We start from the raw sequence: 12552 nt of genomic DNA, 5'->3' as shown, positions 1-12552 counted from the left end.
ACAATATATTTTAAAATCTCTAAATCCTGGCCTTGAGAGGCACCCGTATAATATAAACTGGAGCATGGAACCCTATAATAAAATTCACTACTCTGAACATTCTTCTCTTGATTTTTCTTTACCTTCTCTCTTCCCTTTTTCTTCTGCTACTTTATTTTAGTGCCATTCATCTTCTCTCCTCCCCCTTGCTGACATTCTCTTCCCATTTACTACATCTTTACTCTTCCTATGTATCTCCCCCACTTTTTCTTCTCACCTATATATCGGTCTCCAGACCTACTAACACTTCATTTCCCCCCACCATCTGTATCTTTCTATTTCTTTTCCTCCCTCCTTTCCTTGGTCACACCAACTCACTTCCTCCTTCCCTTTCCACCTGCATTCATCCAGCCTCCATTTGCAATGTTTGCAACATCTGGTGCAATGCACTGTGGGATACAACATACCCCAGTATGCATGGTTGCATGAGAATTCAGAATGGAGGATGCTGCTCAGGGAGCGTGCCAGAGGGCTCCTGAAGAGTACCAGCATGTTGCTGTGGGAAGGATTTCAGGGCACCCTCTGTCATGTGGAACCGTGGAGTCTACCTTGTTAACATACACTTAATCCTCTTGCCATTTCATTATAGTGGAGGGAGTGTAAAAAACCCAATATCCTACCCCCTGCTTTTCATTTCAGACAGCTTCAATCACAGGAGGAAGAATGTGTTAATTATGGCACGAACTCTATGATTTATTTAAATGAAAACAACCTTTGGGTCTAAGACAAAGGCAAAAAATGCGCACTCTTACCAATGACATTATTAGGGAAGCGGTTTTGAAGCCAAGACTGCCTAACTGTGTACAGCAGCTCGGCTGAGACAGGGATAGAATGTAGTGTGGAGTGAGCTGTCTCCCTGATACATATCACACAAGAACCTTCACAGTCGCTGATTACAATGAATACATAGTTGACATTACTGGAGACAGTTCAGTTGAAGACAAAAAGTTACATGAACACAACACTGCCTTTAACAATATGCCTGGTCCTTGAAAATGTAGTAAACTCTTAGCAGAAATAAAACAAACAAACAAACCCTGTGTGTGTATCTGGGAAACGGTGGATCCTCCCTTTCTTTTGCCTGAGCTGGAGGAAGGACTGGGTAAATGCTTCTCCTGAGGCTCAAAGCAGTTCAAGGTTTGGAAGAGCGTAAGATGCCTACAAGACCTGTACCTGTGTTTTTGGAAGTAGAATTACAGGAGTGTAAAGCGTGCTTTTAATTAAGGTAATACATAAAGCTGCTGGGCCAACTTCAGCTCTGGTGCCAGTGGACATAACTTTATTTAATTCTGCCAAGTTATGCCAGGGTTGAATTTGACCTGCAGTGTAAGGGTGGCAGATCTGAGCTCTAATTAATTAAGGTCAAAATAGTGCTTGATTCCTTACTTGAAACTCCTGCCCCCAGGGCAGCACAATCTGTCTCTGCACTCTTCCTAGTGCAGGGACTGCTTTGTCCTACCACCTCCAGGAGAGCTCCAGGAAAGGGTGGGAGAGTCAGGAGCAGGAGCCCCACTCCCTGTTTGCACCAGCCAGCAGAACCAGCTGGAGAGTGTGGAGCAGACTATATCTGTCTGACGGAGAGTGCAGTGTTCTCGTTTCCTTTGTGCACCTGGGACAACCAGGGACCCAATGTGGGCCAGTGACTATTAAGTACAATCTGGTCATAACATTTAAATACAGCACATTGTGCTAGAAGTCAGGCTACCTTTAAAAACCATGTACTTAATAGGTGATATGTCACCAGCTACAAGTGTCTGTAGATCAGAGAACATAACATTAGTTGTACATGCTCCTACAACTGTTAAAATACTTTACTAGGGGAAAAGGAAAATTATATTAATCAAATGTCAAAGAAAGCAACCTTCAAGTGTTACAAATATAAGACACTTGTAGCCACTTGCAAACCACCATAATTCCTTGGCTTATTCCATTTATTATTTTATTTAGTCTTGTGCTCTTGTTTAACACACCTACATTTGAGTCAAATCCTGAAAGCCTCCTTACTCTGTGTTTACTCAGTCATTACTCAGGCAAATGTGATCTTGAAGTCTGAGTTTTGCTTTGGTAAAGAATGAGTAAAAAGTGAGTAAAGCTTTTGCAAATTTGGCTCATGGTACCCAAGTGTACTGTATTGCCGTAAATATGTGGAGCTGGACAGCAACATCTAAATAGCTGGGACATCCAAGCTCGGATAAGCATATTGGTAAGATCAATCAGAGTAACATGCGGAATACATTACTCTGATCAGTACTGACACACCATGCGTATAGAAAGCTGAAGTACTTTGAGTCAGGAGGAGAAATAAGATTTCATGCCATGAAAATTGGAATGGAGTGTGTGTTTTGAGAACACATTGCGCGTGAGTGTTCCGCTTGTCTTACCACTTGCTGAATAGCTTTCTCCAAACCCTTTTGTTTGAAACACAGGAATCCTATGTCTCCTATGTGGATTTTTTTGGTCAGATCTTGAGTCAATTCATTTCCAGGTGAGCATTCAATTTTCTTTTCGGTTGTTTTTGTCTCTTCCTTGTCTTTAAAAAAAAAAAGTGATTAATGCAACATCTGAGAAATATCAACAAAAAACTTCTGGAAAGTACTAATACCCTTGTGAACGTGCCAATAGATAAAGTGCTGCAGCAGTACATATCCTGACCATTATATGCTTAAATACATCATCCGACTCAGTTCTGTAAACTAAAACAACAATATCAATCGTAGCCTCAAGGCACTAATTCATAAAGCCCCTTTGTGGGAGTACGTGATGACACACATGAGTGTTCTCCTAGAAACAAAAGCAAACAGATTTTCTTTTTCCCCTGGCTGGACAATATCCATCCCCAACATGCCTGTGAGCAACACTCACCACCAGATAAATTATGTGATCCTTGTGTTTACTTGGAGTTGATTTGCTCAGTGACAGTTGTTCAGTCTGTATCTGATTTTAAAAGTGGCTTTCACTGGAAGGTAAAAAGTACTAGAGCTACATAACAGACCATGTAGTATTTTGCAGACTGTCGCTCCCACTGATATTCCTGTGGGGTGTGTACTTGGCAGCAAAATAGATAGAAGATAAAAGATAGAAATTATGAAGTGTAAAAAAAGAGAATGTGCTAGGAGGTCATCGGCTAACCTCATGTTCCTACATTATATGCAACTAAGATCTTTTCCAGTTTGACTTAAATTGCAGGAGCTTATTTCAAATCTTCCTCAGATGTCAAGAACTTGATGACGTAGCACAGAGGTGTATATTTGTGATAGTAGAAACCTTTGTGAAACACAAACACTCTGATTTAAACTAGAGATGAGTGAACCAATTCAGTTAAAGTAAGAACGTAAACCTTTATCCATTCCTTCAACAGAAACTTTTAAAAGTTAAATCAGCGTTTGATCTAACTTTTCTGAGTTGGTTCCTAAGCAGCTCAGTTAAGGTATGGCACCTACATGCCACTGTGATGGGTGCTTTAAGACCCAAATATGGTAATAAGCATATACAAAAAAAAGTTGCACACCCTTTTGCACATACCTAGAAGAGGTGCACATGTGTTCCAATCCATGCAGGAAAATCAGGGTTGCCCATAGGGAGAGCCCTCTCGCTTGGGGACTTTCTCCTGTGGGAGAGGCATTGCACGCTTAGCATGTGATTAAGGAATGAAATTCTCTGCACAGGCACAAAGCATCGCCTTAAAGTAGAATCATTTGCTCTTGTAGCCTGTTCCTCCTATTTCCCTAGGCAAACCAATGAAGTGTGAGAGGCAGGAAGAAGGAATCAGACAGTCAAGGAAGAGAGAAGAAAGCAGCCGAGTCCTTTTTGGTTTTTGTTTTCTGGGGACCAAAATGGGTTGAACTGACAGCGAGCCTTCTTGCAGCCCATCACGGTCATCCTTCCAGCCCTCCAGTAGGCTCTAGTCAGTATCTCCTGTGGGAAAGAGGTGCCAATGCCCAAACCAGATTACTCAAAACAAAGTATCTTCTGTACTTTCAATCTGATCCACTGCTCCAGTCTAATGGAGCTATGCTGAGTTACACCAGCCAGGATCTAGCCTGCAGTGTAGAAGCAAAGGTTAGCACATTCTTTGGAAATGCATCATGCACCTAATTCCTTGTGTGCCATTTTAGGTGCTCATAGATTATGCTGTTTACTAGAGGTGCAAGGTAGCTCCCACAGTAGTCTTTTGAGGTGGGGGAATGCAAGGCTTTAGGACAGCACTGTGAATATTTAGGCTGGGATTTTCAAAGGGGACTAAGGGAGCAAAGCACCCAGATCCCATTGGAATTCAACAGAAGTGTAACTCCCACTCCTTTGACAATCCCAGCCCTAGACAGCATTGTCATACTTTCTACTTAGAGCAAAGCAAAGGTTTATTTCCAAAATGTCTCAGCACCCAAAGAAGCCCGCTTCTTGCTATTTGTCCTGCAAGGCTCTAGCACCATGAGGAGTGTCAGCATGACATACCCTGCCCAAGCCATCCCCAGTTTAAGCCCTGTCCTCCGCTGAGTATTTTGTAGAAATCTGACTTGCTGTGTAAAGTAGTCTGTCCCCCAGCTCCATTTATTGCTGAGGAAAGAACTTAGTGTATCAGTAATTCTTCAAAGAGCAGGGAAAGCAGTGTATGTTCAGCAACTACTCTTGAGTAGTTAATGTTTTTCTTTTAATCTGTCTCATGAGTGCTTATCATTGAAAGAAGAGATTACCACATGTAGCATGACGCGAAACTGCTTGGCACACACATTTAAAAGAATTAACAAACTAAACAGTGCCAAAGCAAAATTACCTTATAAAATGGCATATTGTGTCCTTTGAACTGGTTTCAGCTGGTGCCAAGAGCATCCAAAAATGAGTAAATGGGGAAATGTCTCTTTGGTGTAACTTTCCTTTGTGTCAATCTTGGCCTTTTATAGTAATGATAAAGTACCAGACATGATTGACTCTTTACCTGTCTTTCTAGTTTGTGACTCATGCCCGGCTAGTCTTATAGTGGAGCTGTTGTTGCTTCTGTCTATTATACATAGTAAACCATGCTAATCATGATATCTATGTGCCATCTCTTTCACCCTGACCTCCCTATCTTTGGGAGAGGGTTGTGGTGTTTGTGGTTGCAATAGAGATGCCCTGGACCCATGTACCCCTAGCTTTAGAAACATTTGGATCTACCTCAAGTTCATTTCTAATAGAATTTTTAAAAAATTAATGAATTACTTCCCCCCACCCACCACACACACACACAAAGCTTGTGTCTTTCTTTTAAGGGTACTTCGGATTTTAACAAAGTGTTTGCAATAGCTGGACACAATTTTATATCTGACAAGCTTTTACCCACTTGTAAAAAAACAGCTACATTTCAATTGTTGACACTTTTCTTGTCTTGACAGTGACTGCACCATATAATCCAGTGCTGCCAATCAGATCTGAACAAAAGAAATAGCAGTTGTCTGACTGTGAATCATTTCTTCACCTTGATTAATGTAAATATTGAGTTTGTACAAATAATCCTGACAATGTGAGACATGCCCAACTTGCTTTTGTAACTAGTGCTAAATGTTTTCCATCCATTCAACCCCTTTGGGCAATGTCATTTATTTTAACACTCTTTTTTTGGGAGTGAGTGTATTAGAATACAGTGCCTCTAAACAGAGCCAATCAACATCTGCAAAAAAATAGTTATTATCTGCAGATGAAACCTGAGCCAAAATCCATGGAAATCAATGGAAAGGTTCCAATGGAGTCTGGGTCTGGCCCATCTTCCTTAGAATTTTAAATGAGTTCTCTTTTTTCCTGTGATTGCAGCCCTTTTGTATTCATTTTCTGGAAATATTCTCGTGAATGCATTTATGGGAAGGAATGTTCAATGGAACAAAGGACATTTAAGCAAGCACTTCAGCATATTTGTGGAAAGCAAATTCTGTATTTGCACCAGAAACCTGCTGCTAGAAGTTGTGTTTATGCAATTAGGGGACAGAAACATGTTGTGTGTCCAATGTCCCATCAAAACAGCTCAAGTGTTTCATTCTATACTGCTTGGAAACAACCTACTGTCCAGAAGTTTGTCACGTCAGCTGACAAATTCACAAACAGAAGAAGAAGCAATAAAGTATATTATTCATTACAAATTATTTGTCCAGCTCTGATTCCATGTTATTGGTTCAAATCTGTCACAAGCTGGTATTAGTTACTGAAACACACTATCATGTGATAGCACCTAATTGACTTATGTACAATGAGTTCATGGCTTCACTCCATTTCCTAGTAGACAGGCGTTGTCAGAAAACTATCAGCATTAGCCCTAATTGGCTAATTATCCTCAGCTTCCTGGCCAGGAATTGAATCAGCATGGAGTTCCTCCTTGGTCTTAGGGCTTGTCTACACTATCGCGCTGGGTCGATCTAAGATATGCAACTTCAGCTACGTGAATAGCGTAACTGAAGTCGACGTACCTAGATCTACTTACTGTGGTGTCTTCATTGCGGTAAGTCGACAGCTGTTGCTCTCCTGTCAACTTCGCTTGTGCTCCTCATTCTGGTGGAGTACTGGAGTCGACGGGAGAGCGCTCAGATCCGGCGGGTAGTGTAGACAAGCTCTTAGAGATAGGGTGACCAGATGTCCCATTGTTAAAGGGACAGTTCCGTTTTTTGAGACTTTTTCTTATTAAGTCGCCTATTATCCCCCACCCCTGGCCTGTTTTTGCACACTTGCTATCTGGTCACCCTACAGAGGTGTCATTTCCTCCAGGCTGAGATGCATTGACAAGGACACGTGGTGATTGCTCAGCTGAATCTATGGGTATGTCTACACTTAGAGTTGGGATGTGATTCCCAGCTCAAGGAGACATTCCCCCGCTAGCTCTGATCAAGCTAAAAATAGAGTAGAACTGCAGCAACACGAGTGACAGAACAGGCTAGCCACCCCGAGCATGCCCCTGTGGTGTCGGTGGGTATGTACTTGGGGTGGTTAGCTTCTTCAACTCCTTATGATGGCATGGCTACAATCTGTGACCTAGAGTGAGTATGTGTCCTCAAGCAGGGGATCTCATCCCTAGTTCCAAGTGTAGACATAACCTAGGAGAGGACTTCAATTTCGTGGATCAAATGGACTGGTATCTCTCAGCACCATTACATTTTCATAAGCAGACAACACCTAGACAATCAAATTTGACAATTCTGGCCTCAGGTTAGGCACCTAAATCTATAATGTCAAATTGAATTGAACACCATAGTTTTCACTGGCGCAGAGCAGCCATGGTTCTCACTGTCCTCAATGGGAGCTGTGAGTGTTCAGCAGCCCTGGAAATCAAGTCACTTATTGAGGTGTCTAACTGTGAATAGAACTCACTTTTGTGACTCATATTTGAACATTTTGGCAAATGTGGCTAAAGATTCCAATTGACGGTGGTGTAGCTGAGATCAGAAGCTGGCCGTATGTGTATATGAGAATATGCCTGGGTTTTATACATGATAAGAATGTTGAAAGGTTCGGATGGGTTCAGAAAAGAGCTACAAGAGTGATTTGGGGACTAGAAAATCTGCCTTACACTGAGAGACTTAAAGAGCATAATCCATTTAGATTATTGGAAAGAGTTTTAAGAAGTAACCTGATCATCACCTATAAATTACACACGGAGAAGATATCTGGTAGTAGAAGACTCTTTAATCTGACAAAATCCAATGGCTGCAAAATGAAGCTAGCCAAACTCAAACTAGAAATAAAGTGCAGATTTCTAACAGTGAGAGTAATTAACCATGAGAACAACTTCCCAAAAGATGTGGTGGATTCGTGAAATCTTTAAATCTGGATTAGATTTCTTTCTAAGAAATATGCTGTAGTTCAACCAGACATTAGTCCTTGATGCAGGACTAACTGGGTGACATTCTATGGCCTGGGTTGTATAGGAGGTCAGGTTTGATAGTCACTGATCCCTTTTACAGTGTTGCCAACTTCTGCAATTCTAGCCCAACTCTCACAATAATGGATGTTTTACATAGTGTCAGTTCCTGGGGACAACGGGTTACATGAGCATCTCTGCTTTAATTTAAAAAAATAACTTTCTACTGGTTCTGGTTATGGAGAGAAACTTGAAAATGTGACTCATGGGTGAAATTTTTCAGACAAAACATTTTTCCAACAAGTAACGCAAATTTGGGTCTACCAAAACATTTCACAAATGTGTGTTAAATTCACCGAATAGTTTTGGTTGAAATCCCATCCCTCCAAACAATTGAAGCATTTTGTTTCAACATTTTTGAAACAAAACGTTTTGAGTTTTTGATTCAAAATGACTTTTCAAGTTTTACCTCAATTTTATTTTAAAAAAGGTTAAAAAAAACCCTCAAAACCCAAAAGGTTTGTTTCAGGTTGAATGAAACGTGTTGTTCAACCCAGCATGATTTTTTTTCAAGTTTTTCAGTTAGCTGACCAAACCAGAAGAATCAGTTACTCACACAGTTTTACTCAAATGCTCTCCAAAGGTTCAGAAACCAGAAGGCAAAGAGAACCAAAAAAGTATTATTTTTAACCCAGTCTCATGAGTTTTGGGGCCTGACTCATGATATTTCATTGTCTTGTGTTAGCAATGATGCCTTAAGGGCTTTGAAATCTCTGAGTCACTACAGCAGAGCCTCGCTAATTTGCACTGACAAGTGGGAAACCCATAGCAAACTAAGGACTAAATGAACAAATAATTTTCAGCAACAATGCATCACAAAATGGTCTCTGATCATTTATCTGAACAACTGAAGCTCAGTTTTAATTGTTTAAATGCTGTTGTATATTTTGTAATAGTGAAGCCTTAGTAATATGAGGCCTCACATCACACTGTTGTTAAATCTTTGCTGAGAAATTGGGAGACTGCCAGGATTTTGTGCAAATTATAAATCATGTATGTTAGTGACTTGTGAATCAGTGCAGTTTTGCTGTAACTGTCTTTATAGGTTTCCTAGCTCTTTTTTAATCTGTGGCCAGGGCCGGCTCTAGGATTTTTGCCGCCCAAAGCAAAAACAATTTTGGCCGCCCCCCCCTTATTTAATTACCCCACTCCCGGCCCCGCCTCAACTCCGCCCCTTCCCCAAATCCCCAGCCCTGCCTCCTCCCCCCAGGCTCTCAAGCCTAAGAGGGAGGGGGAGCAGCGGCGCGCGAAACGGCCGCTCGGGGTCTCCCCATCCCTCCCAGGTTTGAGAGCCTGGGAGGGAGGGGGAGACCCCGAGCCGCCGCGGCGCGCGAAACAGCTGATTCGCACACCGTGGCAGCAGCAGCGGAGGTGAGCTAGGGCGGCCGGGGCACATTTTTAGGGGCGGAATTCTGGCGCCGGCCATGCCGCCCCTAAAAATGTGCCGCCCCAAGCACCAGCTTGTTTTGCTGGTGCCTAGAGCCGGCCGTCTGTGGCCCTGTTAGCCATGGTTTTCAGCAAACTGTGTCTTTTTAAATTTCCCAGGCTGATGCATCATGCTCAATTACATCAGTCACCTCCTGTACTCCTATAACTGAGTTTAACTCATTCTAGCAACGACTTGTCACCTTAGCAAATTCAGAAAGATCTGATTTACTGCATAAAGCCTGTTAATGACAACTAGGAGGTAAACCTTCAGCTGTTTACAGATTATTTTAAAATATTTCTCTATATTTGATGATTTATAAATCCATGTAACCCATTTTCTTTCAACAATAAATGACAAGTGGAAAGCCCCTCCTCAGTTCTCTTCCCAGGACCCTGACAATCTGGGGAAATTGTCCCTTTAGGCCACTTGCCTATTTAAAGTGTAAAGTCTGATTGATTTTACAAGGGAGGAAGAAGGAGTGAGGGTGTCATTGTGTTTCAGAACCTTTATCAGGAGTTTGGCCAGCCCTGTCCTGGGTAATTTGCTTGTTAGCTTGATGAGAGACCTCACAGGTGTTATGGAGAATAAGCTATATGGGATGTATAGAGTATTTGAAGATACACATCCTCGATACTCTCTCTCTCTCTTTGTGTGTTTGGTGTGTGTTGGAAAAAGATGACATAAGCACATAATATAATTGTTTGAATAATGATTTGCTAATGCCATGTCAGGGAAAAAGAAATGGAGGATTTAGTCCCCCTCTACACCTACACACATTTCTGTTCTGAGGTAGAAGAATCATTATTGTTAATAGAGTATCAACTAGGGACCCCAACTGAGATCCGAGACCTTTGAGCTAGTCTTATAAACACACACAGTAAATAAAGTTCTTGCCACAAAGTTCTTACAGTCTAAATCAGAGATACAGACAAAGGCAATGTCTTTACCTCCATTTTACAGGTGGGAAAATGAGGCACAGGGAAATTATGTGCTTTGCCCAAGGTCCCAAAGGAAGTCAGTGGCAGAGCTCTGCTGAGAATTAATCCAGATCTCCTGAGTCCCAATTCAGTGCTTATGATGAGTTCACATTATGGTATCAGCTAGAGCGTCAGGGCCAGAACTCAGCTTGTGTAAATCTGCGTAGTGCCCTTAAGGTCAGTCTATTTACTCCAGCTGAGAATCTGGCTCATGGTATATATACGCTGTGATGCTAAGTATTCCTTTCTATGGGCCTGATCCTGCACCATTAAAGTCTTGGGAGTTTCAGTATTGGCTTGTGTGGGAGCAGGATTGAGGCAGACTTTTTATCCATCCAATAAAATGGAGACTATCTTAAAAAATAAGTAATAAAGTGGAGAGTTATTACACTCAAATGCATGTACATTATGCCCATCGCCTCAGTATTGGAATACTGGAAACAAGAAGCAGAATCAAAACCTTGTTATTCAAACAAAATATATTTTCTTTTTAGCTTGTTTTATTACAGTTCAAAAGAAGGAAACACCTGATTTTGAGGCAGAGTGGTGAATGTGGGAGCTTCTTGATTCTCTTACCAATAAGCAGAAAAGCAGGGAGATGCAAAGCGGTTCATGGGAGTAGAACATAACCATGGAACTGGGATCTCAATCAGAGGGCAGATGACTGACAGGAGACCTCACAAGGTGGATGTTTCCTGGGGAGGGTTTGTGTGGAGTGTCAGTGTTTGAGGGATTTGAGTGTAATACCTATATATGCAGAACAGAAGTCAATGAGATAAGTAAAGAGGCCCAAAGTGTATCTTGAAGGCAGTATTTAAAATGTCCTTTAAAAGGGTTGTCCTTGTACATGTGGTTTATACAACAGCATGATAGATTATCCTTCCCCAGTAGAAAAGACGAAAGCTATTGAACAGTCTTCTGGTTAGTCTGCATGAAGATAGCACAGCTGCTTCTACAGCTATGATACACCTGGCTGTACTATAACACATACAGTACTCCAGTAAAAATTGCCTGCCTTAGGAATAGCTAGAGAATTTGTCTTATAAGATTAATGCTTTCCTGTCAATATAGGTAGATTTCTTTGTGTCTTTGTTTAGCACATGTGAAAAAATGTTGTTCACAGTGGGTTTTTGACTCTTGAAAAAAACACATCTCTTTCATAGTGAAAATTTACTGTACATTTAAGATTCAGGTACCAAACTTTCAAACTATATTGTAATAAAAAGATGGAAAATATTTTCCTTCTCTCTGTTTCCTTCTTTTTCCACTAGTAAGAAAGGCACCCTTCCACTTGTTCTCTAGGCATCTCTGATATAGTACAACAAAATCATTTAAAATCCAGCATAATCTTCATATCATATAACCAAAATCCCCACCCTAGATTGATAAATCAAAAATACCCCACCCTTTTTATAGCGCTTCCCATGCTCCCCCCTCCAGAAATGATCAAAACCTTGGATGGGCTTTGCAACATTCCCAAAAGGTAAACAGATTTAGCTTATTTTGGACTCAGGTGGATGGGAAATGAATTCCAAAGTTGAATATGGATAATGTTTTGTGGAAGTTTGTGTCACAGGAATACAGTCATTGAGTGTTCTGGCTGGGAAAGAGGTTAGTGCAGAAGTTCCTCCCAGGCCACCGAAAAAAGAGGGTAAGCATTAGAATGCTGTTCAGGCACATCCGAACAGGGAAGGGTTAAAATTTAACACTAAATTTAAATTCTTATTAAATCCTAAGGCAAGGTGGGTGGCTCAGGTGATTTTCAGAGTCTGCCCAAATGCGCCACATCCAAGTCTGTCAAAATGAAACTGCGTATTCAGTTCAGCAGAGAGAGGATTACCACGTTCCCCAATGCCAGAGCATTGCCCAAACTTCATCACCCTGTGCTGCACAAAGAGGAGAAGGCTGGCTGCTCCCTCTTAAATGACCCAATAGAACCCTACTCACCCAGAGACAAGTGGCTGCATTAGGATCCTTCCACCCCTTCAGTAGGGAGGCATTCTTCACTAAACTTTGTTTGGATGTTATAAAATCTTCAATCTAGGAGATGGGCAAAGTTCTATTGTTTTAACTGAGCCACTTCACGCACCCCTAAGAGATGGAAGATTAACGTGGAACCTGAGTGTCTCACATTCAAATGGGTACACTGCAAAAGCAAAAGGTGTTTGTTTATTTTACAATACATTTATTTCCTATATTAGAGTAATATTTTAGACCACAAACTGATGGCC

General features: G+C 41.4%; 2 long non-coding RNA genes across 3 annotated transcripts in view; one reads left to right on the top strand and one right to left on the bottom strand.

Moving 5' to 3' along the window:
- LOC135984244 (uncharacterized) overlaps positions 1 to 12552 on the top strand; it is a 31602-nt gene that overhangs the window by 9793 nt on the left and 9257 nt on the right. Inside the window, exons 2-3 of one of the 2 annotated variants that reach the window (XR_010602167.1) lie at positions 2466 to 2524; positions 5409 to 5501. This is a non-coding gene — a long non-coding RNA (uncharacterized LOC135984244). Of the gene's footprint in view, positions 1 to 2465; positions 2525 to 5408; positions 12113 to 12552 lie in introns of those variants that run through there. The other variant, XR_010602166.1, reaches the window with a different exon arrangement.
- Positions 2142 to 3744, bottom strand: LOC135984245 (uncharacterized). Its single transcript, XR_010602168.1, has 2 exons — positions 3562 to 3744; positions 2142 to 2569 (listed from the first exon to the last, which is right to left on the bottom strand). It is a non-coding gene; the product is annotated as an uncharacterized LOC135984245 (long non-coding RNA).

The sequence above is a fragment of the Chrysemys picta genome, chromosome 6, assembly GCF_011386835.1.
Source record: "Chrysemys picta bellii isolate R12L10 chromosome 6, ASM1138683v2, whole genome shotgun sequence".
NCBI classification, from domain to species: domain Eukaryota; kingdom Metazoa; phylum Chordata; order Testudines; family Emydidae; genus Chrysemys; species Chrysemys picta.
This window is presented reverse-complemented; position numbering and strand designations above follow the sequence as displayed.